This window comes from Protomyctophum parallelum (assembly GCF_964188405.1).
Source record: "Protomyctophum parallelum genome assembly, chromosome: 12".
Classification (NCBI taxonomy): domain Eukaryota; kingdom Metazoa; phylum Chordata; class Actinopteri; order Myctophiformes; family Myctophidae; genus Protomyctophum; species Protomyctophum parallelum.
Window position 1 is genome coordinate 12,038,336 of NC_139712.1, and position 27,307 is coordinate 12,065,642.

The window sequence follows — 27,307 nt, forward strand, 5'->3', positions numbered from 1 at the left end:
GAGTAATGGTGTTACCATTGGTGTTCTAAATCTATAATCAAAATTTCGGGACTGTAGCATATTGTAAAGAAAAGTAGAAAATGCATTAAAGCTGAAGTAAAAGTTAAAAAAAGTATGAAAATGTGTAAAAACTATAGTTTAAGCAGAATAAAGTATGTGGAAGTTGTAGAAGTGTTTTTAAAGTTTTTCTTTAAATGTAAAAAAAAAAAAAAAAAAATAAAAAATTGAAGTTTTTTCTTTTTAAGTAAAAAAGATTTTTTTTTTTTTTAAGTTTACATTTTTTTCATTTTTTTCCATTTTTTTCAATTTTTTTAATTTTTTTCATTTTTTTAAATTTTTTTCATTTTTTTTCATTTTTTTCATTTTTTTAATTTTTTTTTAATTTTTTTAATTTTTTAATTTTTTTTTCATTTTTTTAATTTTTTTGAAAATATTTTTTGAAAATACTTTTTTGAAAATACTTTTTTGAAAATACTTTTTTGAAAATACTTTTTTGAAAATACTTTTGAAAAGACTTTTTTGAAAATACTTTTTCATCTCTATCTGATCTATCTGTGTAAAGGCCATCCAATTGCACAAATAGCAGACCTACAAGCCCACAAGGTATCGCAGAGCAACTCATTGAGATCTTGTAACTTTAATTTCAGCCCTGTAATTAAGCCCTTATATGTCTCAGCTGTGGAAGTGTAAAAGACAAACAAGTGGCGCGCAACTTGATCTCTTATTTTACAATGGTTCTGAATGGGGGGAAACTATGCCCGAACAAATTGCTCTATCGCAAAAAGTAAAAGTCGAATGCAAATAATTATTTCGCTGTGAGTGGCCTGAGATATTGAGGTACACCATGTGCGATTGTGGTGTTGGTACAATCGAAAATGTGGTTATAAGAGCGAGTTAAGAATTGTCATCGCGATAATTTCCTCGTAAGATTTCTACAATGGATGTCAATGAGCAGATTGACTGTATTTGTGTCACTTAAAAGGCCGTAGTTCACATTCTGTATGTCTCTGTGTTTTGGTGGTCACATTGTGTGAAAGAGGACATGTGTGGCTACAAAATGACCAAAGGACATGCGTGTAAAGTGAATATCTTGGCCGGGACGGCAATTTGTTTGGTAAATTTTCAAGGAAAGATTTTCTGTTTGTACACTCTAGTGAAAGAAGCCCTGCACTCTAAGTTGGCACTAATTAGGCGAAACGGCCTGCGATTGAACTGCGATTTCGGAAAAACCGTTTAACGTATTCGAATACGGTTTGAACCACGAAAAAGTCCAGAGTCGTGTGAGCTTTCTAAAGTTTAAATCACGTTTCTACGACAAAGTATGCCAGAGTAATGAGGCTGCAAAAGTGAGGTTGATTTAGAGATCAATCCCATACATTGTCAATGGGAGGAAAAAACTATAAATAAAGTTAAATATTTTAAAAAGTATAAACTTTTTCAAAACAACTTTTTCACCAATTAAAGTTCAAAGATAGATGAACATTATAAAGTTTGAATGAAGTTTCAAAGTGAAAGTATGACGGAGTAATAAGAGCTCAAAAAAGTTAACTGTGAAAAATGGGACCTTTCTTCCATCGACTCTCACTATAAAGAATGTAAAAAAAAGTTAAAAAGTTAAAAAGTATAAAAAGTATAAAACTTTGTAAAAATTCTAATTGGAGCATAAATAACTGCAAAGAGCTGAACAGTTTGAAGTTTGAACTAAATTTCTAGCATAAAGTATGTGGAAGTAGTTAGGTGCCAAAAAAACGGCGGAATAAAGAAGAATAAATATAAACTGGCAATATCTAGTGTGTGCTCGCTGTGGCGAGCCCACAATAAATATAAACTGAGAGTAACTAGTGTGTGCTCGCTGTGGCGAGCCCACAATAACTCAGAAACGACAAAACATTTCAAAGTAAAAAGTTCCAGCATGTGTCTCCACAGTAAGCTGAATAATAAAAAGTGTGAATGGAGTTTCTAGGTGAAAGTGATTTTTTGACGTGCCAAAATCTGCCATTGAGCCCCATGTTAAAAGTCTCAAATTTGAAAGCACTATATTTCTAAAACTATGACACCTTTCAAAGATTCCTTTTCAGGCAAACATGTCCACCGTAAGATGAACCTAAGTAGGCTAGAATGGGGTTGGTAGGTTTAAGTATGTAGGACTAGTAGCATGCCAAAGTTTGTGCTATTGCCATAGAGAATGCATTGGGCGTTTAAGTTAAATAACTCAGAAACGACAAAACATTTCAAAGTAAAAAGTTCCAGCATGTGTCTCCACAGTAAGCTGAATAATAAAAAGTGTGAATGGAGTTTCTAGGTGAAAGTGATTTTTTGACGTGCCAAAATCTGCCATTGAGCCCCATGTTAAAAGTCTCAAATTTGAAAGCACTATATTTCTAAAACTATGACACCTTTCAAAGATTCCTTTTCAGGCAAACATGTCCACCGTAAGATGAACCTAAGTAGGCTAGAATGGGGTTGGTAGGTTTAAGTATGTAGGACTAGTAGCATGCCAAAGTTTGTGCTATTGCCATAGAGAATGCATTGGGCGTTTAAGTTAAATAACTCAGAAACGACAAAACATTTCAAAGTAAAAAGTTCCAGCATGTGTCTCCACAGTAAGCTGAATAATAAAAAGTGTGAATGGAGTTTCTAGGTGAAAGTGATTTTTTGACGTGCCAAAATCTGCCATTGAGCCCCATGTTAAAAGTCTCAAATTTGAAAGCACTATATTTCTAAAACTATGACACCTTTCAAAGATTCCTTTTCAGGCAAACATGTCCACCGTAAGATGAACCTAAGGAGGCTAGAATGGGGTTGGTAGGTTTAAGTATGTAGGACTAGTAGCATGCCAAAGTTTGTGCTATTGCCATAGAGAATGCATTGGGCGTTTAAGTTAAATAACTCAGAAACGACAAAACATTTCAAAGTAAAAAGTTCCAGCATGTGTCTCCACAGTAAGCTGAATAATAAAAAGTGTGAATGGAGTTTCTAGGTGAAAGTGATTTTTTGACGTGCCAAAATCTGCCATTGAGCCCCATGTTAAAAGTCTCAAATTTGAAAGCACTATATTTCTAAAACTATGACACCTTTCAAAGATTCCTTTTCAGGCAAACATGTCCACCGTAAGATGAACCTAAGTAGGCTAGAATGGGGTTGGTAGGTTTAAGTATGTAGGACTAGTAGCATGCCAAAGTTTGTGCTATTGCCATAGAGAATGCATTGGGCGTTTAAGTTAAATAACTCAGAAACGACAAAACATTTCAAAGTAAAAAGTTCCAGCATGTGTCTCCACAGTAAGCTGAATAATAAAAAGTGTGAATGGAGTTTCTAGGTGAAAGTGATTTTTTGACGTGCCAAAATCTGCCATTGAGCCCCATGTTAAAAGTCTCAAATTTGAAAGCACTATATTTCTAAAACTATGACACCTTTCAAAGATTCCTTTTCAGGCAAACATGTCCACCGTAAGATGAACCTAAGTAGGCTAGAATGGGGTTGGTAGGTTTAAGTATGTAGGACTAGTAGCATGCCAAAGTTTGTGCTATTGCCATAGAGAATGCATTGGGCGTTTAAGTTAAATAACTCAGAAACGACAAAACATTTCAAAGTAAAACGTTCCAGCATGTGTCTCCACAGTAAGCTGAATAATAAAAAGTGTGAATGGAGTTTCTAGGTGAAAGTGATTTTTTGACGTGCCAAAATCTGCCATTGAGCCCCATGTTAAAAGTCTCAAATTTGAAAGCACTATATTTCTAAAACTATGACACCTTTCAAAGATTCCTTTTCAGGCAAACATGTCCACCGTAAGATGAACCTAAGTAGGCTAGAATGGGGTTGGTAGGTTTAAGTATGTAGGACTAGTAGCATGCCAAAGTTTGTGCTATTGCCATAGAGAATGCATTGGGCGTTTAAGTTAAATAACTCAGAAACGACAAAACATTTCAAAGTAAAAAGTTCCAGCATGTGTCTCCACAGTAAGCTGAATAATAAAAAGTGTGAATGGAGTTTCTAGGTGAAAGTGATTTTTTGACGTGCCAAAATCTGCCATTGAGCCCCATGTTAAAAGTCTCAAATTTGAAAGCACTATATTTCTAAAACTATGACACCTTTCAAAGATTCCTTTTCAGGCAAACATGTCCACCGTAAGATGAACCTAAGTAGGCTAGAATGGGGTTGGTAGGTTTAAGTATGTAGGACTAGTAGCATGCCAAAGTTTGTGCTATTGCCATAGAGAATGCATTGGGCGTTTAAGTTAAATAACTCAGAAACGACAAAACATTTCAAAGTAAAAAGTTCCAGCATGTGTCTCCACAGTAAGCTGAATAATAAAAAGTGTGAATGGAGTTTCTAGGTGAAAGTGATTTTTTGACGTGCCAAAATCTGCCATTGAGCCCCATGTTAAAAGTCTCAAATTTGAAAGCACTATATTTCTAAAACTATGACACCTTTCAAAGATTCCTTTTCAGGCAAACATGTCCACCGTAAGATGAACCTAAGTAGGCTAGAATGGGGTTGGTAGGTTTAAGTATGTAGGACTAGTAGCATGCCAAAGTTTGTGCTATTGCCATAGAGAATGCATTGGGCGTTTAAGTTAAATAACTCAGAAACGACAAAACATTTCAAAGTAAAAAGTTCCAGCATGTGTCTCCACAGTAAGCTGAATAATAAAAAGTGTGAATGGAGTTTCTAGGTGAAAGTGATTTTTTGACGTGCCAAAATCTGCCATTGAGCCCCATGTTAAAAGTCTCAAATTTGAAAGCACTATATTTCTAAAACTATGACACCTTTCAAAGATTCCTTTTCAGGCAAACATGTCCACCGTAAGATGAACCTAAGTAGGCTAGAATGGGGTTGGTAGGTTTAAGTATGTAGGACTAGTAGCATGCCAAAGTTTGTGCTATTGCCATAGAGAATGCATTGGGCGTTTAAGTTAAATAACTCAGAAACGACAAAACATTTCAAAGTAAAAAGTTCCAGCATGTGTCTCCACAGTAAGCTGAATAATAAAAAGTGTGAATGGAGTTTCTAGGTGAAAGTGATTTTTTGACGTGCCAAAATCTGCCATTGAGCCCCATGTTAAAAGTCTCAAATTTGAAAGCACTATATTTCTAAAACTATGACACCTTTCAAAGATTCCTTTTCAGGCAAACATGTCCACCGTAAGATGAACCTAAGTAGGCTAGAATGGGGTTGGTAGGTTTAAGTATGTAGGACTAGTAGCATGCCAAAGTTTGTGCTATTGCCATAGAGAATGCATTGGGCGTTTAAGTTAAATAACTCAGAAACGACAAAACATTTCAAAGTAAAAAGTTCCAGCATGTGTCTCCACAGTAAGCTGAATAATAAAAAGTGTGAATGGAGTTTCTAGGTGAAAGTGATTTTTTGACGTGCCAAAATCTGCCATTGAGCCCCATGTTAAAAGTCTCAAATTTGAAAGCACTATATTTCTAAAACTATGACACCTTTCAAAGATTCCTTTTCAGGCAAACATGTCCACCGTAAGATGAACCTAAGTAGGCTAGAATGGGGTTGGTAGGTTTAAGTATGTAGGACTAGTAGCATGCCAAAGTTTGTGCTATTGCCATAGAGAATGCATTGGGCGTTTAAGTTAAATAACTCAGAAACGACAAAACATTTCAAAGTAAAAAGTTCCAGCATGTGTCTCCACAGTAAGCTGAATAATAAAAAGTGTGAATGGAGTTTCTAGGTGAAAGTGATTTTTTGACGTGCCAAAATCTGCCATTGAGCCCCATGTTAAAAGTCTCAAATTTGAAAGCACTATATTTCTAAAACTATGACACCTTTCAAAGATTCCTTTTCAGGCAAACATGTCCACCGTAAGATGAACCTAAGTAGGCTAGAATGGGGTTGGTAGGTTTAAGTATGTAGGACTAGTAGCATGCCAAAGTTTGTGCTATTGCCATAGAGAATGCATTGGGCGTTTAAGTTAAATAACTCAGAAACGACAAAACATTTCAAAGTAAAAAGTTCCAGCATGTGTCTCCACAGTAAGCTGAATAATAAAAAGTGTGAATGGAGTTTCTAGGTGAAAGTGATTTTTTGACGTGCCAAAATCTGCCATTGAGCCCCATGTTAAAAGTCTCAAATTTGAAAGCACTATATTTCTAAAACTATGACACCTTTCAAAGATTCCTTTTCAGGCAAACATGTCCACCGTAAGATGAACCTAAGTAGGCTAGAATGGGGTTGGTAGGTTTAAGTATGTAGGACTAGTAGCATGCCAAAGTTTGTGCTATTGCCATAGAGAATGCATTGGGCGTTTAAGTTAAATAACTCAGAAACGACAAAACATTTCAAAGTAAAAAGTTCCAGCATGTGTCTCCACAGTAAGCTGAATAATAAAAAGTGTGAATGGAGTTTCTAGGTGAAAGTGATTTTTTGACGTGCCAAAATCTGCCATTGAGCCCCATGTTAAAAGTCTCAAATTTGAAAGCCCTATATTTCTAAAACTATGACACCTTTCAAAGATTCCTTTTCAGGCAAACATGTCCACCGTAAGATGAACCTAAGTAGGCTAGAATGGGGTTGGTAGGTTTAAGTATGTAGGACTAGTAGCATGCCAAAGTTTGTGCTATTGCCATAGAGAATGCATTGGGCGTTTAAGTTAAATAACTCAGAAACGACAAAACATTTCAAAGTAAAAAGTTCCAGCATGTGTCTCCACAGTAAGCTGAATAATAAAAAGTGTGAATGGAGTTTCTAGGTGAAAGTGATTTTTTGACGTGCCAAAATCTGCCATTGAGCCCCATGTTAAAAGTCTCAAATTTGAAAGCACTATATTTCTAAAACTATGACACCTTTCAAAGATTCCTTTTCAGGCAAACATGTCCACCGTAAGATGAACCTAAGTAGGCTAGAATGGGGTTGGTAGGTTTAAGTATGTAGGACTAGTAGCATGCCAAAGTTTGTGCTATTGCCATAGAGAATGCATTGGGCGTTTAAGTTAAATAACTCAGAAACGACAAAACATTTCAAAGTAAAAAGTTCCAGCATGTGTCTCCACAGTAAGCTGAATAATAAAAAGTGTGAATGGAGTTTCTAGGTGAAAGTGATTTTTTGACGTGCCAAAATCTGCCATTGAGCCCCATGTTAAAAGTCTCAAATTTGAAAGCCCTATATTTCTAAAACTATGACACCTTTCAAAGATTCCTTTTCAGGCAAACATGTCCACCGTAAGATGAACCTAAGTAGGCTAGAATGGGGTTGGTAGGTTTAAGTATGTAGGACTAGTAGCATGCCAAAGTTTGTGCTATTGCCATAGAGAATGCATTGGGCGTTTAAGTTAAATAACTCAGAAACGACAAAACATTTCAAAGTAAAAAGTTCCAGCATGTGTCTCCACAGTAAGCTGAATAATAAAAAGTGTGAATGGAGTTTCTAGGTGAAAGTGATTTTTTGACGTGCCAAAATCTGCCATTGAGCCCCATGTTAAAAGTCTCAAATTTGAAAGCACTATATTTCTAAAACTATGACACCTTTCAAAGATTCCTTTTCAGGCAAACATGTCCACCGTAAGATGAACCTAAGTAGGCTAGAATGGGGTTGGTAGGTTTAAGTATGTAGGACTAGTAGCATGCCAAAGTTTGTGCTATTGCCATAGAGAATGCATTGGGCGTTTAAGTTAAATAACTCAGAAACGACAAAACATTTCAAAGTAAAAAGTTCCAGCATGTGTCTCCACAGTAAGCTGAATAATAAAAAGTGTGAATGGAGTTTCTAGGTGAAAGTGATTTTTTGACGTGCCAAAATCTGCCATTGAGCCCCATGTTAAAAGTCTCAAATTTGAAAGCACTATATTTCTAAAACTATGACACCTTTCAAAGATTCCTTTTCAGGCAAACATGTCCACCGTAAGATGAACCTAAGTAGGCTAGAATGGGGTTGGTAGGTTTAAGTATGTAGGACTAGTAGCATGCCAAAGTTTGTGCTATTGCCATAGAGAATGCATTGGGCGTTTAAGTTAAATAACTCAGAAACGACAAAACATTTCAAAGTAAAAAGTTCCAGCATGTGTCTCCACAGTAAGCTGAATAATAAAAAGTGTGAATGGAGTTTCTAGGTGAAAGTGATTTTTTGACGTGCCAAAATCTGCCATTGAGCCCCATGTTAAAAGTCTCAAATTTGAAAGCCCTATATTTCTAAAACTATGACACCTTTCAAAGATTCCTTTTCAGGCAAACATGTCCACCGTAAGATGAACCTAAGTAGGCTAGAATGGGGTTGGTAGGTTTAAGTATGTAGGACTAGTAGCATGCCAAAGTTTGTGCTATTGCCATAGAGAATGCATTGGGCGTTTAAGTTAAATAACTCAGAAACGACAAAACATTTCAAAGTAAAAAGTTCCAGCATGTGTCTCCACAGTAAGCTGAATAATAAAAAGTGTGAATGGAGTTTCTAGGTGAAAGTGATTTTTTGACGTGCCAAAATCTGCCATTGAGCCCCATGTTAAAAGTCTCAAATTTGAAAGCCCTATATTTCTAAAACTATGACACCTTTCAAAGATTCCTTTTCAGGCAAACATGTCCACCGTAAGATGAACCTAAGTAGGCTAGAATGGGGTTGGTAGGTTTAAGTATGTAGGACTAGTAGCATGCCAAAGTTTGTGCTATTGCCATAGAGAATGCATTGGGCGTTTAAGTTAAATAACTCAGAAACGACAAAACATTTCAAAGTAAAAAGTTCCAGCATGTGTCTCCACAGTAAGCTGAATAATAAAAAGTGTGAATGGAGTTTCTAGGTGAAAGTGATTTTTTGACGTGCCAAAATCTGCCATTGAGCCCCATGTTAAAAGTCTCAAATTTGAAAGCACTATATTTCTAAAACTATGACACCTTTCAAAGATTCCTTTTCAGGCAAACATGTCCACCGTAAGATGAACCTAAGTAGGCTAGAATGGGGTTGGTAGGTTTAAGTATGTAGGACTAGTAGCATGCCAAAGTTTGTGCTATTGCCATAGAGAATGCATTGGGCGTTTAAGTTAAATAACTCAGAAACGACAAAACATTTCAAAGTAAAAAGTTCCAGCATGTGTCTCCACAGTAAGCTGAATAATAAAAAGTGTGAATGGAGTTTCTAGGTGAAAGTGATTTTTTGACGTGCCAAAATCTGCCATTGAGCCCCATGTTAAAAGTCTCAAATTTGAAAGCACTATATTTCTAAAACTATGACACCTTTCAAAGATTCCTTTTCAGGCAAACATGTCCACCGTAAGATGAACCTAAGTAGGCTAGAATGGGGTTGGTAGGTTTAAGTATGTAGGACTAGTAGCATGCCAAAGTTTGTGCTATTGCCATAGAGAATGCATTGGGCGTTTAAGTTAAATAACTCAGAAACGACGAAACATTTCAAAGTAAAAAGTTCCAGCATGTGTCTCCACAGTAAGCTGAATAATAAAAAGTGTGAATGGAGTTTCTAGGTGAAAGTGATTTTTTGACGTGCCAAAATCTGCCATTGAGCCCCATGTTAAAAGTCTCAAATTTGAAAGCACTATATTTCTAAAACTATGACACCTTTCAAAGATTCCTTTTCAGGCAAACATGTCCACCGTAAGATGAACCTAAGTAGGCTAGAATGGGGTTGGTAGGTTTAAGTATGTAGGACTAGTAGCATGCCAAAGTTTGTGCTATTGCCATAGAGAATGCATTGGGCGTTTAAGTTAAATAACTCAGCAACGACAAAACATTTCAAAGTAAAAAGTTCCAGCATGTGTCTCCACAGTAAGCTGAATAATAAAAAGTGTGAATGGAGTTTCTAGGTGAAAGTGATTTTTTGACGTGCCAAAATCTGCCATTGAGCCCCATGTTAAAAGTCTCAAATTTGAAAGCACTATATTTCTAAAACTATGACACCTTTCAAAGATTCCTTTTCAGGCAAACATGTCCACCGTAAGATGAACCTAAGTAGGCTAGAATGGGGTTGGTAGGTTTAAGTATGTAGGACTAGTAGCATGCCAAAGTTTGTGCTATTGCCATAGAGAATGCATTGGGCGTTTAAGTTAAATAACTCAGAAACGACAAAACATTTCAAAGTAAAAAGTTCCAGCATGTGTCTCCACAGTAAGCTGAATAATAAAAAGTGTGAATGGAGTTTCTAGGTGAAAGTGATTTTTTGACGTGCCAAAATCTGCCATTGAGCCCCATGTTAAAAGTCTCAAATGTGAAAGCCCTATATTTCTAAAACTATGACACCTTTCAAAGATTCCTTTTCAGGCAAACATGTCCACCGTAAGATGAACCTAAGTAGGCTAGAATGGGGTTGGTAGGTTTAAGTATGTAGGACTAGTAGCATGCCAAAGTTTGTGCTATTGCCATAGAGAATGCATTGGGCGTTTAAGTTAAATAACTCAGAAACGACAAAACATTTCAAAGTAAAAAGTTCCAGCATGTGTCTCCACAGTAAGCTGAATAATAAAAAGTGTGAATGGAGTTTCTAGGTGAAAGTGATTTTTTGACGTGCCAAAATCTGCCATTGAGCCCCATGTTAAAAGTCTCAAATTTGAAAGCACTATATTTCTAAAACTATGACACCTTTCAAAGATTCCTTTTCAGGCAAACATGTCCACCGTAAGATGAACCTAAGTAGGCTAGAATGGGGTTGGTAGGTTTAAGTATGTAGGACTAGTAGCATGCCAAAGTTTGTGCTATTGCCATAGAGAATGCATTGGGCGTTTAAGTTAAATAACTCAGAAACGACGAAACATTTCAAAGTAAAAAGTTCCAGCATGTGTCTCCACAGTAAGCTGAATAATAAAAAGTGTGAATGGAGTTTCTAGGTGAAAGTGATTTTTTGACGTGCCAAAATCTGCCATTGAGCCCCATGTTAAAAGTCTCAAATTTGAAAGCACTATATTTCTAAAACTATGACACCTTTCAAAGATTCCTTTTCAGGCAAACATGTCCACCGTAAGATGAACCTAAGTAGGCTAGAATGGGGTTGGTAGGTTTAAGTATGTAGGACTAGTAGCATGCCAAAGTTTGTGCTATTGCCATAGAGAATGCATTGGGCGTTTAAGTTAAATAACTCAGAAACGACAAAACATTTCAAAGTAAAAAGTTCCAGCATGTGTCTCCACAGTAAGCTGAATAATAAAAAGTGTGAATGGAGTTTCTAGGTGAAAGTGATTTTTTGACGTGCCAAAATCTGCCATTGAGCCCCATGTTAAAAGTCTCAAATTTGAAAGCCCTATATTTCTAAAACTATGACACCTTTCAAAGATTCCTTTTCAGGCAAACATGTCCACCGTAAGATGAACCTAAGTAGGCTAGAATGGGGTTGGTAGGTTTAAGTATGTAGGACTAGTAGCATGCCAAAGTTTGTGCTATTGCCATAGAGAATGCATTGGGCGTTTAAGTTAAATAACTCAGAAACGACAAAACATTTCAAAGTAAAAAGTTCCAGCATGTGTCTCCACAGTAAGCTGAATAATAAAAAGTGTGAATGGAGTTTCTAGGTGAAAGTGATTTTTTGACGTGCCAAAATCTGCCATTGAGCCCCATGTTAAAAGTCTCAAATTTGAAAGCACTATATTTCTAAAACTATGACACCTTTCAAAGATTCCTTTTCAGGCAAACATGTCCACCGTAAGATTAACCTAAGTAGGCTAGAATGGGGTTGGTAGGTTTAAGTATGTAGGACTAGTAGCATGCCAAAGTTTGTGCTATTGCCATAGAGAATGCATTGGGCGTTTAAGTTAAATAACTCAGCAACGACAAAACATTTCAAAGTAAAAAGTTCCAGCATGTGTCTCCACAGTAAGCTGAATAATAAAAAGTGTGAATGGAGTTTCTAGGTGAAAGTGATTTTTTGACGTGCCAAAATCTGCCATTGAGCCCCATGTTAAAAGTCTCAAATTTGAAAGCACTATATTTCTAAAACTATGACACCTTTCAAAGATTCCTTTTCAGGCAAACATGTCCACCGTAAGATGAACCTAAGTAGGCTAGAATGGGGTTGGTAGGTTTAAGTATGTAGGACTAGTAGCATGCCAAAGTTTGTGCTATTGCCATAGAGAATGCATTGGGCGTTTAAGTTAAATAACTCAGAAACGACGAAACATTTCAAAGTAAAAAGTTCCAGCATGTGTCTCCACAGTAAGCTGAATAATAAAAAGTGTGAATGGAGTTTCTAGGTGAAAGTGATTTTTTGACCTGCCAAAATCTGCCATTGAGCCCCATGTTAAAAGTCTCAAATTTGAAAGCACTATATTTCTAAAACTATGACACCTTTCAAAGATTCCTTTTCAGGCAAACATGTCCACCGTAAGATGAACCTAAGTAGGCTAGAATGGGGTTGGTAGGTTTAAGTATGTAGGACTAGTAGCATGCCAAAGTTTGTGCTATTGCCATAGAGAATGCATTGGGCGTTTAAGTTAAATAACTCAGCAACGACAAAACATTTCAAAGTAAAAAGTTCCAGCATGTGTCTCCACAGTAAGCTGAATAATAAAAAGTGTGAATGGAGTTTCTAGGTGAAAGTGATTTTTTGACGTGCCAAAATCTGCCATTGAGCCCCATGTTAAAAGTCTCAAATTTGAAAGCACTATATTTCTAAAACTATGACACCTTTCAAAGATTCCTTTTCAGGCAAACATGTCCACCGTAAGATGAACCTAAGTAGGCTAGAATGGGGTTGGTAGGTTTAAGTATGTAGGACTAGTAGCATGCCAAAGTTTGTGCTATTGCCATAGAGAATGCATTGGGCGTTTAAGTTAAATAACTCAGAAACGACAAAACATTTCAAAGTAAAAAGTTCCAGCATGTGTCTCCACAGTAAGCTGAATAATAAAAAGTGTGAATGGAGTTTCTAGGTGAAAGTGATTTTTTGACGTGCCAAAATCTGCCATTGAGCCCCATGTTAAAAGTCTCAAATTTGAAAGCACTATATTTCTAAAACTATGACACCTTTCAAAGATTCCTTTTCAGGCAAACATGTCCACCGTAAGATGAACCTAAGTAGGCTAGAATGGGGTTGGTAGGTTTAAGTATGTAGGACTAGTAGCATGCCAAAGTTTGTGCTATTGCCATAGAGAATGCATTGGGCGTTTAAGTTAAATAACTCAGAAACGACGAAACATTTCAAAGTAAAAAGTTCCAGCATGTGTCTCCACAGTAAGCTGAATAATAAAAAGTGTGAATGGAGTTTCTAGGTGAAAGTGATTTTTTGACGTGCCAAAATCTGCCATTGAGCCCCATGTTAAAAGTCTCAAATTTGAAAGCACTATATTTCTAAAACTATGACACCTTTCAAAGATTCCTTTTCAGGCAAACAGGTCCACCGTAAGATGAACCTAAGTAGGCTAGAATGGGGTTGGTAGGTTTAAGTATGTAGGACTAGTAGCATGCCAAAGTTTGTGCTATTGCCATAGAGAATGCATTGGGCGTTTAAGTTAAATAACTCAGAAACGACAAAACATTTCAAAGTAAAAAGTTCCAGCATGTGTCTCCACAGTAAGCTGAATAATAAAAAGTGTGAATGGAGTTTCTAGGTGAAAGTGATTTTTTGACGTGCCAAAATCTGCCATTGAGCCCCATGTTAAAAGTCTCAAATTTGAAAGCACTATATTTCTAAAACTATGACACCTTTCAAAGATTCCTTTTCAGGCAAACATGTCCACCGTAAGATGAACCTAAGTAGGCTAGAATGGGGTTGGTAGGTTTAAGTATGTAGGACTAGTAGCATGCCAAAGTTTGTGCTATTGCCATAGAGAATGCATTGGGCGTTTAAGTTAAATAACTCAGAAACGACAAAACATTTCAAAGTAAAAAGTTCCAGCATGTGTCTCCACAGTAAGCTGAATAATAAAAAGTGTGAATGGAGTTTCTAGGTGAAAGTGATTTTTTGACGTGCCAAAATCTGCCATTGAGCCCCATGTTAAAAGTCTCAAATTTGAAAGCACTATATTTCTAAAACTATGACACCTTTCAAAGATTCCTTTTCAGGCAAACATGTCCACCGTAAGATGAACCTAAGTAGGCTAGAATGGGGTTGGTAGGTTTAAGTATGTAGGACTAGTAGCATGCCAAAGTTTGTGCTATTGCCATAGAGAATGCATTGGGCGTTTAAGTTAAATAACTCAGAAACGACAAAACATTTCAAAGTAAAAGGTTCCAGCATGTGTCTCCACAGTAAGCTGAATAATAAAAAGTGTGAATGGAGTTTCTAGGTGAAAGTGACTTTTGAAGTGCCCATAGAGCTGCCATTGAGCCCCATGTTAAATGTCTCAAATTTGAAAGCACTATATTTCTAAAACTATGAAACATTTCAAAGATTCCTTTTCAGGCAAACATGTCCACCGTAAGATGAACCTAAGTAGGCTAGAATGGGGTTGCTAGGTGTAAGTATGTAGGACTAGTAGCATGCCAACGTTTGTGCTATTGCCATAGAGAATGCATTGTGTTGAGGAGGATGAGAGGAATGCCCTCATCCTCCGCAACACCCATTCTCATACACCGCTATACACCGCGAGGATATGGGCTATAGCCCATATCGTACGGCATACTATAGCACGCCGTTTTTCATCATTTTTGAGGATTTGAAAAAAAAAATATATATTAAAAAAAACGATGGGTTATAGCCCATTGTTTTTTTTTAATTTTAGATTATTTTTTTTATCCTCGTTTTTCATCATTTTGGACCATGGGCTATAGCCCATATCGTACGGCATACTATAGCACGCCATTTTTCATCATTTTTGAGGATTTGAAAAAAATGAAAAAATGAAAAAAACGATGGGTTATAGCCCATTGTTTTTAGATTTTTTTTAATCCTCGTTTTTCATCATTTTTCACCATATCGTACGGCATACTATAGCACGCCATTTTTCATCATTTTTGCCATTGAGCCCCATTGTAAATTTGAAAACACTATATTTCCAAAAATTATGAAACATTTCAAAGATTCCTTTTCAGGCAAACATGTCCACCGTAAGATGAACCTAAGTAGGCTAGAATGGGGTTGCTAGGTGTAAGTATGTAGGACTAGTAGCATGCCAAAGTTTGTGCTATTGCCATAGAGAATGCATTGGGCGTTTAAGTTAAACTAGAAAGCAGTTCCCTGCAGAAACTGCGTGGGCTCGCCAAAAGACGCAATGTATATAATGTACAGTAGAAAATGTATTAAAGCTGAAAGAAAAGTTTAAAAAAGAATGTATAAAAATTGGTAAAAAGAATAAGCATTAATAACTGCATAAAGCGGAATAAAGTATGTGGAAGTAGTACGATGCCCAAAAAGTGGCAGAATAAAGTAAGTAAAGTATTACTGTCTACTAATGATTTGTAATGTGTGAATAATGCTTTACAATGTATTCTTGATGAATTAAGAAAAGGTAAAAAAGAAAAAGAAAAAAAAGAGTCAATCCAATGGAGTATACATATAAAAGCATTCATGAGCTTAACAGAAATAGCATACTTTTACATGTAAAAAGAAGGTTCAAATAGCGTATACTCGGGGACCGGAGTAATGGTGTTACCATTGGTGTTCTAAATCTATAATCAAAATTTCGGGACTGTAGCATATTGTAAAGAAAAGTAGAAAATGCATTAAAGCTGAAGTAAAAGTTAAAAAAAAGTATGAAAATGTGTAAAAACTATAGTTTAAGCAGAATAAAGTATGTGGAAGTTGTAGAAGTGTTTTTAAAGTTTTTCTTTATCTAAAAAATTTAAGTTTTTTCTTTTTAAGTAAAAAAGAAAAAAAAAAAATTAAGTTTTAATTTTTTTCATTTTTTTTTCATTTTTTTCCATTTTTTTCATTTTTTTCATTTTTTTCATTTTTTTTCATTTTTTTTCATTTTTTTCATTTTTTTTCATTTTTTTTCATTTTTTTTCATTTTTTTAATTTTTTTTAATTTTTTTTAATTTTTTTAAGTTTTTTTTTTTTTTTTTTTAATTTTTTTTTTTTTTTAATTTTTTTATTTTTTTTTTTATTTTTTTGAAAATATATTTTTATAAACGTGTGTGTGTGTGTGTGCGTGCGTGCGTGCGTGCGTGCGTGCACTTGCGAGAGCTGTGTAAAGGCCAGCCAATAGGAAGACAGGGTGTGTGTGTGCGTGCGTGCATGCGTGCGTGCGTGCTCTTGCGAGAGCTGTGTAAAGGCCATCCAATTGCACAAATAGCAGACCTACAAGCCCACAAGGTATCGCAGAGCAACTCATTGAGATCTTGTAACTTTAATTTCAGCCCTGTAATTAAGCTCTTATATGTCTCAGCTGTGGAAGTGTAAAAGACAAACAAGTGGCGCGCAACTTGATCTCTTATTTTACAATGGTTCTGAATGGGGGGAAACTATGCCCGAACAAATTGCTCTATCGCAAAAAGTAAAAGTCGAATGCAAATAATTCTTTCGCTGTGAGTGGCCTGAGATATTGAGGTACACCATGTGCGATTGTGGTGTTGGTACGATCGAAAATGTGGTTATAAGAGCGAGTTAAGAATTGTCATCGCAATAATTTCCTCGTAAGATTTCTACAATGGATGTCAATGAGCAGATTGACTGTATTTGTGTCACTTAAAAGGCCGTAGTTCACATTCTGTATGTCTCTGTGTTTTGGTGGTCACATTGTGTGAAAGAGGACATGTGTGGCTACAAAATGACCAAAGGACATGCGTGTAAAGTGAATATCTTGGCCGGGACGGCAATTTGTTTGGTAAATTTTCAAGGAAAGATTTTCTGTTCTACGCACTCTAGTGAAAAAAGCCCGCACTCTAAGTTGGCACTAATTAGGCGAAACGGCCTGCGATTGAACTGCGATTTCGGAAAAACCGTTTAACGTATTGGAATACGGTTTGAACCACGAAAAAGTCCAGAGTCGTGTGAGCTTTCTAAAGTTTAAATCACGTTTCTACGACAAAGTATGCCAGAGTAATGAGGCTGCAAAAGTGAGGTTGATTTAGAGATAAATCCCATACATTGTCAATGGGAGGAAAAAACTATAAATAAAGTTAAATATTTTAAAAAGTATAAACTTTTTCAAAACAACTTTTTCACCAATGAAAGTTCAAAGATAGATGAACATTATAAAGTTTGAATGAAGTTTCAAAGTGAAAGTATGACGGAGTAATAAGAGCTCAAAAAAGTTAACTGTGAAAAATGGGACATTTCTTCCATCGACTCTCACTATAAAGAATGTAAAAAAAAGTTAAAAAGTTAAAAAGTATAAAAAGTATAAAACTTTGTAAAAATTCTAATTGGAGCAATAATAACTGCAAAGAGCTGAACAGTTTGAAGTTTGAACTAAATTTCTAGCATAAAGTATGTGGAAGTAGTAGGAAACCGAAAAAAAAAGGCGGAAATTGGAATAATAATAATAACTAGAAAGCAGTTCCTGTAGAAACTGCGTGGGCTCGCGTAAAATGCTTTGTATAAAGTTATTGCCGTGTCAAGTTTGAAACTCGGGGACCGGAGTAATGGTGTTACCATTGGTGTTCTAAATCTATAATCAAAATTTCGGGACTGTAGCATATTGTAAAGAAAAGTAGAAAATGCATTAAAGCTGAAGTAAAAGTTAAAAAAAGTATGAAAATGTGTAAAAACTATAGTTTAAGCAGAATAAAGTATGTGGAAGTTGTAGAAGTGTTTTTAAAGTTTTTCTTTAATGTAAAAAAAAAAAAAAAAATCTAAAAAATTGAAGTTTTTTCTTTTTAAGTAAAAAAGAAAAAAAATATTTTTAAGTTTTCATTTTTTTCATTTTTTTCATTTTTTTCATTTTTTTCAATTTTTTTCATTTTTTTTTCATTTTTTTCATTATTTTTCATTTTTTTTAAATTTTTTTTAATTTTTTTATTTTTTTTTATTTTTTTTATTTTTTTTAAGTTTTTTTAATTTTTTTTTAATTTTTTTTTTTTTTGAAAATATTTTTTTATAAACGTGTGTGTGTGTGTGCGTGCGTGCGTGCGTGCGTGCGTGCGTGCGTGCGTGCACTTGCGAGAGCTGTGTAAAGGCCAGCCAATAGGAAGACAGGGTGTGTGTGTGCGTGCGTGCATGTGTAAAGCTGTGTAAAGGCCATCCAATTGCACAAATAGCAGACATACAAGCCCACAAGGTATCGCAGAGCAACTCATTGAGATCTTGTACCTTTAATTTCAGCCCTGTAATTAAGCCCTTATATGTCTCAGCTGTGGAAGTGTAAAAGACAAACAAGTGGCGCGCAACTTGATCTCTTATTTTACAATGGTTCTGAATGGGGGGAAACTATGCCCGAACAAATTGCTCTATCGCAAAAAGTAAAAGTCGAATGCAAATAATTTTTTCGCTGTGAGTGGCCTGAGATATTGAGGTACACCATGTGCGATTGTGGTGTTGGTACGATCGTAAATGTGGTTATAAGAGCGAGTTAAGAATTGTCATCGCGATAATTTCCTCGTAAGGATTTTACAATTGAGGTCAATGAGCAGATTGACTGTATTTGTGTCACTTAAAAGGCCGTAGTTCACATTCTGTATGTCTCTGTGTTTTGGTGGTCACATTGTGTGAAAGAGGACATGTGTGGCTACAAAATGACCAAAGGACATGCGTGTAAAGTGAATATTTTGGCCGGGACGGCAATTTGTTTGGTAGATTTTCAAGGAAAGATTTTCTGTTCACACACTCTAGTGAAAGAAGCCCTGCACTCTAACTTGACACTAATTAGGCGAAACGGCCTGCGATTGAACTGCGATTTCGGAAAAACCGTTTAACGTATTCGAATACGGTTTGAACCACGAAAAAGTCCAGAGTCGTGTGAGCTTTCTAAAGTTTAAATCACGTTTCTACGACAAAGTATGCCAGAGTAATGAGGCTGCAAAAGTGAGGTTGATTTAGAGATAAATCCCATACATTGTCAATGGGAGGAAAAAACTATAAATAAAGTTAAATATTTTAAAAAGTATAAACTTTTTCAAAACAACTTTTTCACCAATGAAAGTTCAAAGATAGATGAACATTATAAAGTTTGAATGAAGTTTCAAAGTGAAAGTATGACGGAGTAATAAGAGCTCAAAAAAGTTAACTGTGAAAAATGGGACCTTTCTTCCATCGACTCTCACTATAAAGAATGTAAAAAAAAGTTAAAAAGTTAAAAAGTATAAAAAGTATAAAACTTTGTAAAAATTCTAATTGGAGCATAAATAACTGCAAAGAGCTGAACAGTTTGAAGTTTGAACTAAATTTCTAGTATAAAGTATGCGGAAGTAGTTAGGTGCCAAAAAAACAGCGGAATAAAGAAGCGGAATAAATATAAACTGGCAATATCTAGTGTGTGCTCGCTGTGGCGAGCCCACAAATATAGGCTGGCAAGAACTATTGTGTGCTCGCTGTGGCGAGCCCACAAATATAAACTGAGAGTAACTAGTGTGTGCTCGCTGTGGCGAGCCCACAATAATAAAAAGTGTGAATGGAGTTTCTAGGTGAAAGTGATTTTTTGACGTGCCAAAATCTGCCATTGAGCCCCATGTTAAAAGTCTCAAATTTGAAAGCACTATATTTCTAAAACGATGACACCTTTCAAAGATTCCTTTTCAGGCAAACATGTCCACCGTAAGATGAACCTAAGTAGGCTAGAATGGGGTTGGTAGGTTTAAGTATGTAGGACTAGTAGCATGCCAAAGTTTGTGCTATTGCCATAGAGAATGCATTGGGCGTTTAAGTTAAATAACTCAGAAACGACAAAACATTTCAAAGTAAAAAGTTCCAGCATGTGTCTCCACAGTAAGCTGAATAATAAAAAGTGTGAATGGAGTTTCTAGGTGAAAGTGATTTTTTGACGTGCCAAAATCTGCCATTGAGCCCCATGTTAAAAGTCTCAAATTTGAAAGCACTATATTTCTAAAACGATGACACCTTTCAAAGATTCCTTTTCAGGCAAACATGTCCACCGTAAGATGAACCTAAGTAGGCTAGAATGGGGTTGGTAGGTTTAAGTATGTAGGACTAGTAGCATGCCAAAGTTTGTGCTATTGCCATAGAGAATGCATTGGGCGTTTAAGTTAAATAAATCAGAAACGACAAAACATTTCAAAGTAAAAAGTTCCAGCATGTGTCTCCACAGTAAGCTGAATAATAAAAAGTGTGAATGGAGTTTCTAGGTGAAAGTGATTTTTTGACGTGCCAAAATCTGCCATTGAGCCCCATGTTAAAAGTCTCAAATTTGAAAGCACTATATTTCTAAAACGATGACACCTTTCAAAGATTCCTTTTCAGGCAAACATGTCCACCGTAAGATGAACCTAAGTAGGCTAGAATGGGGTTGGTAGGTTTAAGTATGTGCTATTGCCATAGAGAATGCATTGGGCGTTTAAGTTAAATAACTCAGAAACGACAAAACATTTCAAAGTAAAAAGTTCCAGCATGTGTCTCCACAGTAAGCTGAATAATAAAAAGTGTGAATGGAGTTTCTAGGTGAAAGTGATTTTTTGACGTGCCAAAATCTGCCATTGAGCCCCATGTTAAAAGTCTCAAATTTGAAAGCACTATATTTCTAAAACGATGACACCTTTCAAAGATTCCTTTTCAGGCAAACATGTCCACCGTAAGATGAACCTAAGTAGGCTAGAATGGGGTTGGTAGGTTTAAGTATGTAGGACTAGTAGCATGCCAAAGTTTGTGCTATTGCCATAGAGAATGCATTGGGCGTTTAAGTTAAATAACTCAGAAACGACAAAACATTTCAAAGTAAAAAGTTCCAGCATGTGTCTCCACAGTAAGCTGAATAATAAAAAGTGTGAATGGAGTTTCTAGGTGAAAGTGATTTTTTGACGTGCCAAAATCTGCCATTGAGCCCCATGTTAAAAGTCTCAAATTTGAAAGCACTATATTTCTAAAACGATGACACCTTTCAAAGATTCCTTTTCAGGCAAACATGTCCACCGTAAGATGAACCTAAGTAGGCTAGAATGGGGTTGGTAGGTTTAAGTATGTAGGACTAGTAGCATGCCAAAGTTTGTGCTATTGCCATAGAGAATGCATTGGGCGTTTAAGTTAAATAACTCAGAAACGACAAAACATTTCAAAGTAAAAAGTTCCAGCATGTGTCTCCACAGTAAGCTGAATAATAAAAAGTGTGAATGGAGTTTCTAGGTGAAAGTGATTTTTTGACGTGCCAAAATCTGCCATTGAGCCCCATGTTAAAAGTCTCAAATTTGAAAGCACTATATTTCTAAAACGATGACACCTTTCAAAGATTCCTTTTCAGGCAAACATGTCCACCGTAAGATGAACCTAAGTAGGCTAGAATGGGGTTGGTAGGTTTAAGTATGTAGGACTAGTAGCATGCCAAAGTTTGTGCTATTGCCATAGAGAATGCATTGGGCGTTTAAGTTAAATAACTCAGAAACGACAAAACATTTCAAAGTAAAAAGTTCCAGCATGTGTCTCCACAGTAAGCTGAATAATAAAAAGTGTGAATGGAGTTTCTAGGTGAAAGTGATTTTTTGACGTGCCAAAATCTGCCATTGAGCCCCATGTTAAAAGTCTCAAATTTGAAAGCACTATATTTCTAAAACGATGACACCTTTCAAAGATTCCTTTTCAGGCAAACATGTCCACCGTAAGATGAACCTAAGTAGGCTAGAATGGGGTTGGTAGGTTTAAGTATGTAGGACTAGTAGCATGCCAAAGTTTGTGCTATTGCCATAGAGAATGCATTGGGCGTTTAAGTTAAATAAATCAGAAACGACAAAACATTTCAAAGTAAAAAGTTCCAGCATGTGTCTCCACAGTAAGCTGAATAATAAAAAGTGTGAATGGAGTTTCTAGGTGAAAGTGATTTTTTGACGTGCCAAAATCTGCCATTGAGCCCCATGTTAAAAGTCTCAAATTTGAAAGCACTATATTTCTAAAACGATGACACCTTTCAAAGATTCCTTTTCAGGCAAACATGTCCACCGTAAGATGAACCTAAGTAGGCTAGAATGGGGTTGGTAGGTTTAAGTATGTGCTATTGCCATAGAGAATGCATTGGGCGTTTAAGTTAAATAACTCAGAAACGACAAAACATTTCAAAGTAAAAAGTTCCAGCATGTGTCTCCACAGTAAGCTGAATAATAAAAAGTGTGAATGGAGTTTCTAGGTGAAAGTGATTTTTTGACGTGCCAAAATCTGCCATTGAGCCCCATGTTAAAAGTCTCAAATTTGAAAGCACTATATTTCTAAAACGATGACACCTTTCAAAGATTCCTTTTCAGGCAAACATGTCCACCGTAAGATGAACCTAAGTAGGCTAGAATGGGGTTGGTAGGTTTAAGTATGTAGGACTAGTAGCATGCCAAAGTTTGTGCTATTGCCATAGAGAATGCATTGGGCGTTTAAGTTAAATAACTCAGAAACGACAAAACATTTCAAAGTAAAAAGTTCCAGCATGTGTCTCCACAGTAAGCTGAATAATAAAAAGTGTGAATGGAGTTTCTAGGTGAAAGTGATTTTTTGACGTGCCAAAATCTGCCATTGAGCCCCATGTTAAAAGTCTCAAATTTGAAAGCACTATATTTCTAAAACGATGACACCTTTCAAAGATTCCTTTTCAGGCAAACATGTCCACCGTAAGATGAACCTAAGTAGGCTAGAATGGGGTTGGTAGGTTTAAGTATGTAGGACTAGTAGCATGCCAAAGTTTGTGCTATTGCCATAGAGAATGCATTGGGCGTTTAAGTTAAATAACTCAGAAACGACAAAACATTTCAAAGTAAAAAGTTCCAGCATGTGTCTCCACAGTAAGCTGAATAATAAAAAGTGTGAATGGAGTTTCTAGGTGAAAGTGATTTTTTGACGTGCCAAAATCTGCCATTGAGCCCCATGTTAAAAGTCTCAAATTTGAAAGCACTATATTTCTAAAACGATGACACCTTTCAAAGATTCCTTTTCAGGCAAACATGTCCACCGTAAGATGAACCTAAGTAGGCTAGAATGGGGTTGGTAGGTTTAAGTATGTAGGACTAGTAGCATGCCAAAGTTTGTGCTATTGCCATAGAGAATGCATTGGGCGTTTAAGTTAAATAACTCAGAAACGACAAAACATTTCAAAGTAAAAAGTTCCAGCATGTGTCTCCACAGTAAGCTGAATAATAAAAAGTGTGAATGGAGTTTCTAGGTGAAAGTGATTTTTTGACGTGCCAAAATCTGCCATTGAGCCCCATGTTAAAAGTCTCAAATTTGAAAGCACTATATTTCTAAAACGATGACACCTTTCAAAGATTCCTTTTCAGGCAAACACGTCCACCGTAAGATGAACCTAAGTAGGCTAGAATGGGGTTGTTAGGTTTAAGTATGTAGGACTAGTAGCATGCCAAAGTTTGTGCTATTGCCATAGAGAATGCATTGGGCGTTTAAGTTAAATAACTCAGAAACGACAAAACATTTCAAAGTAAAAAGTTCCAGCATGTGTCTCCACAGTAAGCTGAATAATAAAAAGTGTGAATGGAGTTTCTAGGTGAAAGTGATTTTTTGACGTGCCAAAATCTGCCATTGAGCCCCATGTTAAAAGTCTCAAATTTGAAAGCACTATATTTCTAAAACGATGACACCTTTCAAAGATTCCTTTTCAGGCAAACATGTCCACCGTAAGATGAACCTAAGTAGGCTAGAATGGGGTTGGTAGGTTTAAGTATGTAGGACTAGTAGCATGCCAAAGTTTGTGCTATTGCCATAGAGAATGCATTGGGCGTTTAAGTTAAATAACTCAGAAACGACAAAACATTTCAAAGTAAAAAGTTCCAGCATGTGTCTCCACAGTAAGCTGAATAATAAAAAGTGTGAATGGAGTTTCTAGGTGAAAGTGATTTTTTGACGTGCCAAAATCTGCCATTGAGCCCCATGTTAAAAGTCTCAAATTTGAAAGCACTATATTTCTAAAACGATGACACCTTTCAAAGATTCCTTTTCAGGCAAACATGTCCACCGTAAGATGAACCTAAGTAGGCTAGAATGGGGTTGGTAGGTTTAAGTATGTAGGACTAGTAGCATGCCAAAGTTTGTGCTATTGCCATAGAGAATGCATTGGGCGTTTAAGTTAAATAACTCAGAAATGACAAAACATTTCAAAGTAAAAAGTTCCAGCATGTGTCTCCACAGTAAGCTGAATAATAAAAAGTGTGAATGGAGTTTCTAGGTGAAAGTGATTTTTTGACGTGCCAAAATCTGCCATTGAGCCCCATGTTAAAAGTCTCAAATTTGAAAGCACTATATTTCTAAAACGATGACACCTTTCAAAGATTCCTTTTCAGGCAAACATGTCCACCGTAAGATGAACCTAAGTAGGCTAGAATGGGGTTGGTAGGTTTAAGTATGTAGGACTAGTAGCATGCCAAAGTTTGTGCTATTGCCATAGAGAATGCATTGGGCGTTTAAGTTAAATAACTCAGAAACGACAAAACATTTCAAAGTAAAAAGTTCCAGCATGTGTCTCCACAGTAAGCTGAATAATAAAAAGTGTGAATGGAGTTTCTAGGTGAAAGTGATTTTTTGACGTGCCAAAATCTGCCATTGAGCCCCATGTTAAAAGTCTCAAATTTGAAAGCACTATATTTCTAAAACGATGACACCTTTCAAAGATTCCTTTTCAGGCAAACACGTCCACCGTAAGATGAACCTAAGTAGGCTAGAATGGGGTTGTTAGGTTTAAGTATGTAGGACTAGTAGCATGCCAAAGTTTGTGCTATTGCCATAGAGAATGCATTGGGCGTTTAAGTTAAATAACTCAGAAACGACAAAACATTTCAAAGTAAAAAGTTCCAGCATGTGTCTCCACAGTAAGCTGAATAATAAAAAGTGTGAATGGAGTTTCTAGGTGAAAGTGATTTTTTGACGTGCCAAAATCTGCCATTGAGCCCCATGTTAAAAGTCTCAAATTTGAAAGCACTATATTTCTAAAACGATGACACCTTTCAAAGATTCCTTTTCAGGCAAACACGTCCACCGTAAGATGAACCTAAGTAGGCTAGAATGGGGTTGTTAGGTTTAAGTATGTAGGACTAGTAGCATGCCAAAGTTTGTGCTATTGCCATAGAGAATGCATTGGGCGTTTAAGTTAAATAACTCAGAAACGACAAAACATTTCAAAGTAAAAAGTTCCAGCATGTGTCTCCACAGTAAGCTGAATAATAAAAAGTGTGAATGGAGTTTCTAGGTGAAAGTGATTTTTTGACGTGCCAAAATCTGCCATTGAGCCCCATGTTAAAAGTCTCAAATTTGAAAGCACTATATTTCTAAAACGATGACACCTTTCAAAGATTCCTTTTCAGGCAAACATGTCCACCGTAAGATGAACCTAAGTAGGCTAGAATGGGGTTGGTAGGTTTAAGTATGTAGGACTAGTAGCATGCCAAAGTTTGTGCTATTGCCATAGAGAATGCATTGGGCGTTTAAGTTAAATAACTCAGAAACGACAAAACATTTCAAAGTAAAAAGTTCCAGCATGTGTCTCCACAGTAAGCTGAATAATAAAAAGTGTGAATGGAGTTTCTAGGTGAAAGTGATTTTTTGACGTGCCAAAATCTGCCATTGAGCCCCATGTTAAAAGTCTCAAATTTGAAAGCACTATATTTCTAAAACGATGACACCTTTCAAAGATTCCTTTTCAGGCAAACATGTCCACCGTAAGATGAACCTAAGTAGGCTAGAATGGGGTTGGTAGGTTTAAGTATGTAGGACTAGTAGCATGCCAAAGTTTGTGCTATTGCCATAGAGAATGCATTGGGCGTTTAAGTTAAATAACTCAGAAATGACAAAACATTTCAAAGTAAAAAGTTCCAGCATGTGTCTCCACAGTAAGCTGAATAATAAAAAGTGTGAATGGAGTTTCTAGGTGAAAGTGATTTTTTGACGTGCCAAAATCTGCCATTGAGCCCCATGTTAAAAGTCTCAAATTTGAAAGCACTATATTTCTAAAACGATGACACCTTTCAAAGATTCCTTTTCAGGCAAACACGTCCACCGTAAGATGAACCTAAGTAGGCTAGAATGGGGTTGTTAGGTTTAAGTATGTAGGACTAGTAGCATGCCAAAGTTTGTGCTATTGCCATAGAGAATGCATTGGGCGTTTAAGTTAAATAACTCAGAAACGACAAAACATTTCAAAGTAAAAAGTTCCAGCATGTGTCTCCACAGTAAGCTGAATAATAAAAAGTGTGAATGGAGTTTCTAGGTGAAAGTGATTTTTTGACGTGCCAAAATCTGCCATTGAGCCCCATGTTAAAAGTCTCAAATTTGAAAGCACTATATTTCTAAAACGATGACACCTTTCAAAGATTCCTTTTCAGGCAAACACGTCCACCGTAAGATGAACCTAAGTAGGCTAGAATGGGGTTGTTAGGTTTAAGTATGTAGGACTAGTAGCATGCCAAAGTTTGTGCTATTGCCATAGAGAATGCATTGGGCGTTTAAGTTAAATAACTCAGAAACGACAAAACATTTCAAAGTAAAAAGTTCCAGCATGTGTCTCCACAGTAAGCTGAATAATAAAAAGTGTGAATGGAGTTTCTAGGTGAAAGTGATTTTTTGACGTGCCAAAATCTGCCATTGAGCCCCATGTTAAAAGTCTCAAATTTGAAAGCACTATATTTCTAAAACGATGACACCTTTCAAAGATTCCTTTTCAGGCAAACATGTCCACCGTAAGATGAACCTAAGTAGGCTAGAATGGGGTTGGTAGGTTTAAGTATGTAGGACTAGTAGCATGCCAAAGTTTGTGCTATTGCCATAGAGAATGCGTTGGGCGTTTAAGTTAAATAACTCAGAAACGACAAAACATTTCAAAGTAAAAAGTTCCAGCATGTGTCTCCACAGTAAGCTGAATAATAAAAAGTGTGAATGGAGTTTCTAGGTGAAAGTGATTTTTTGACGTGCCAAAATCTGCCATTGAGCCCCATGTTAAAAGTCTCAAATTTGAAAGCACTATATTTCTAAAACGATGACACCTTTCAAAGATTCCTTTTCAGGCAAACATGTCCACCGTAAGATGAACCTAAGTAGGCTAGAATGGGGTTGGTAGGTTTAAGTATGTAGGACTAGTAGCATGCCAAAGTTTGTGCTATTGCCATAGAGAATGCATTGGGCGTTTAAGTTAAATAACTCAGAAATGACAAAACATTTCAAAGTAAAAAGTTCCAGCATGTGTCTCCACAGTAAGCTGAATAATAAAAAGTGTGAATGGAGTTTCTAGGTGAAAGTGATTTTTTGACGTGCCAAAATCTGCCATTGAGCCCCATGTTAAAAGTCTCAAATTTGAAAGCACTATATTTCTAAAACGATGACACCTTTCAAAGATTCCTTTTCAGGCAAACATGTCCACCGTAAGATGAACCTAAGTAGGCTAGAATGGGGTTGGTAGGTTTAAGTATGT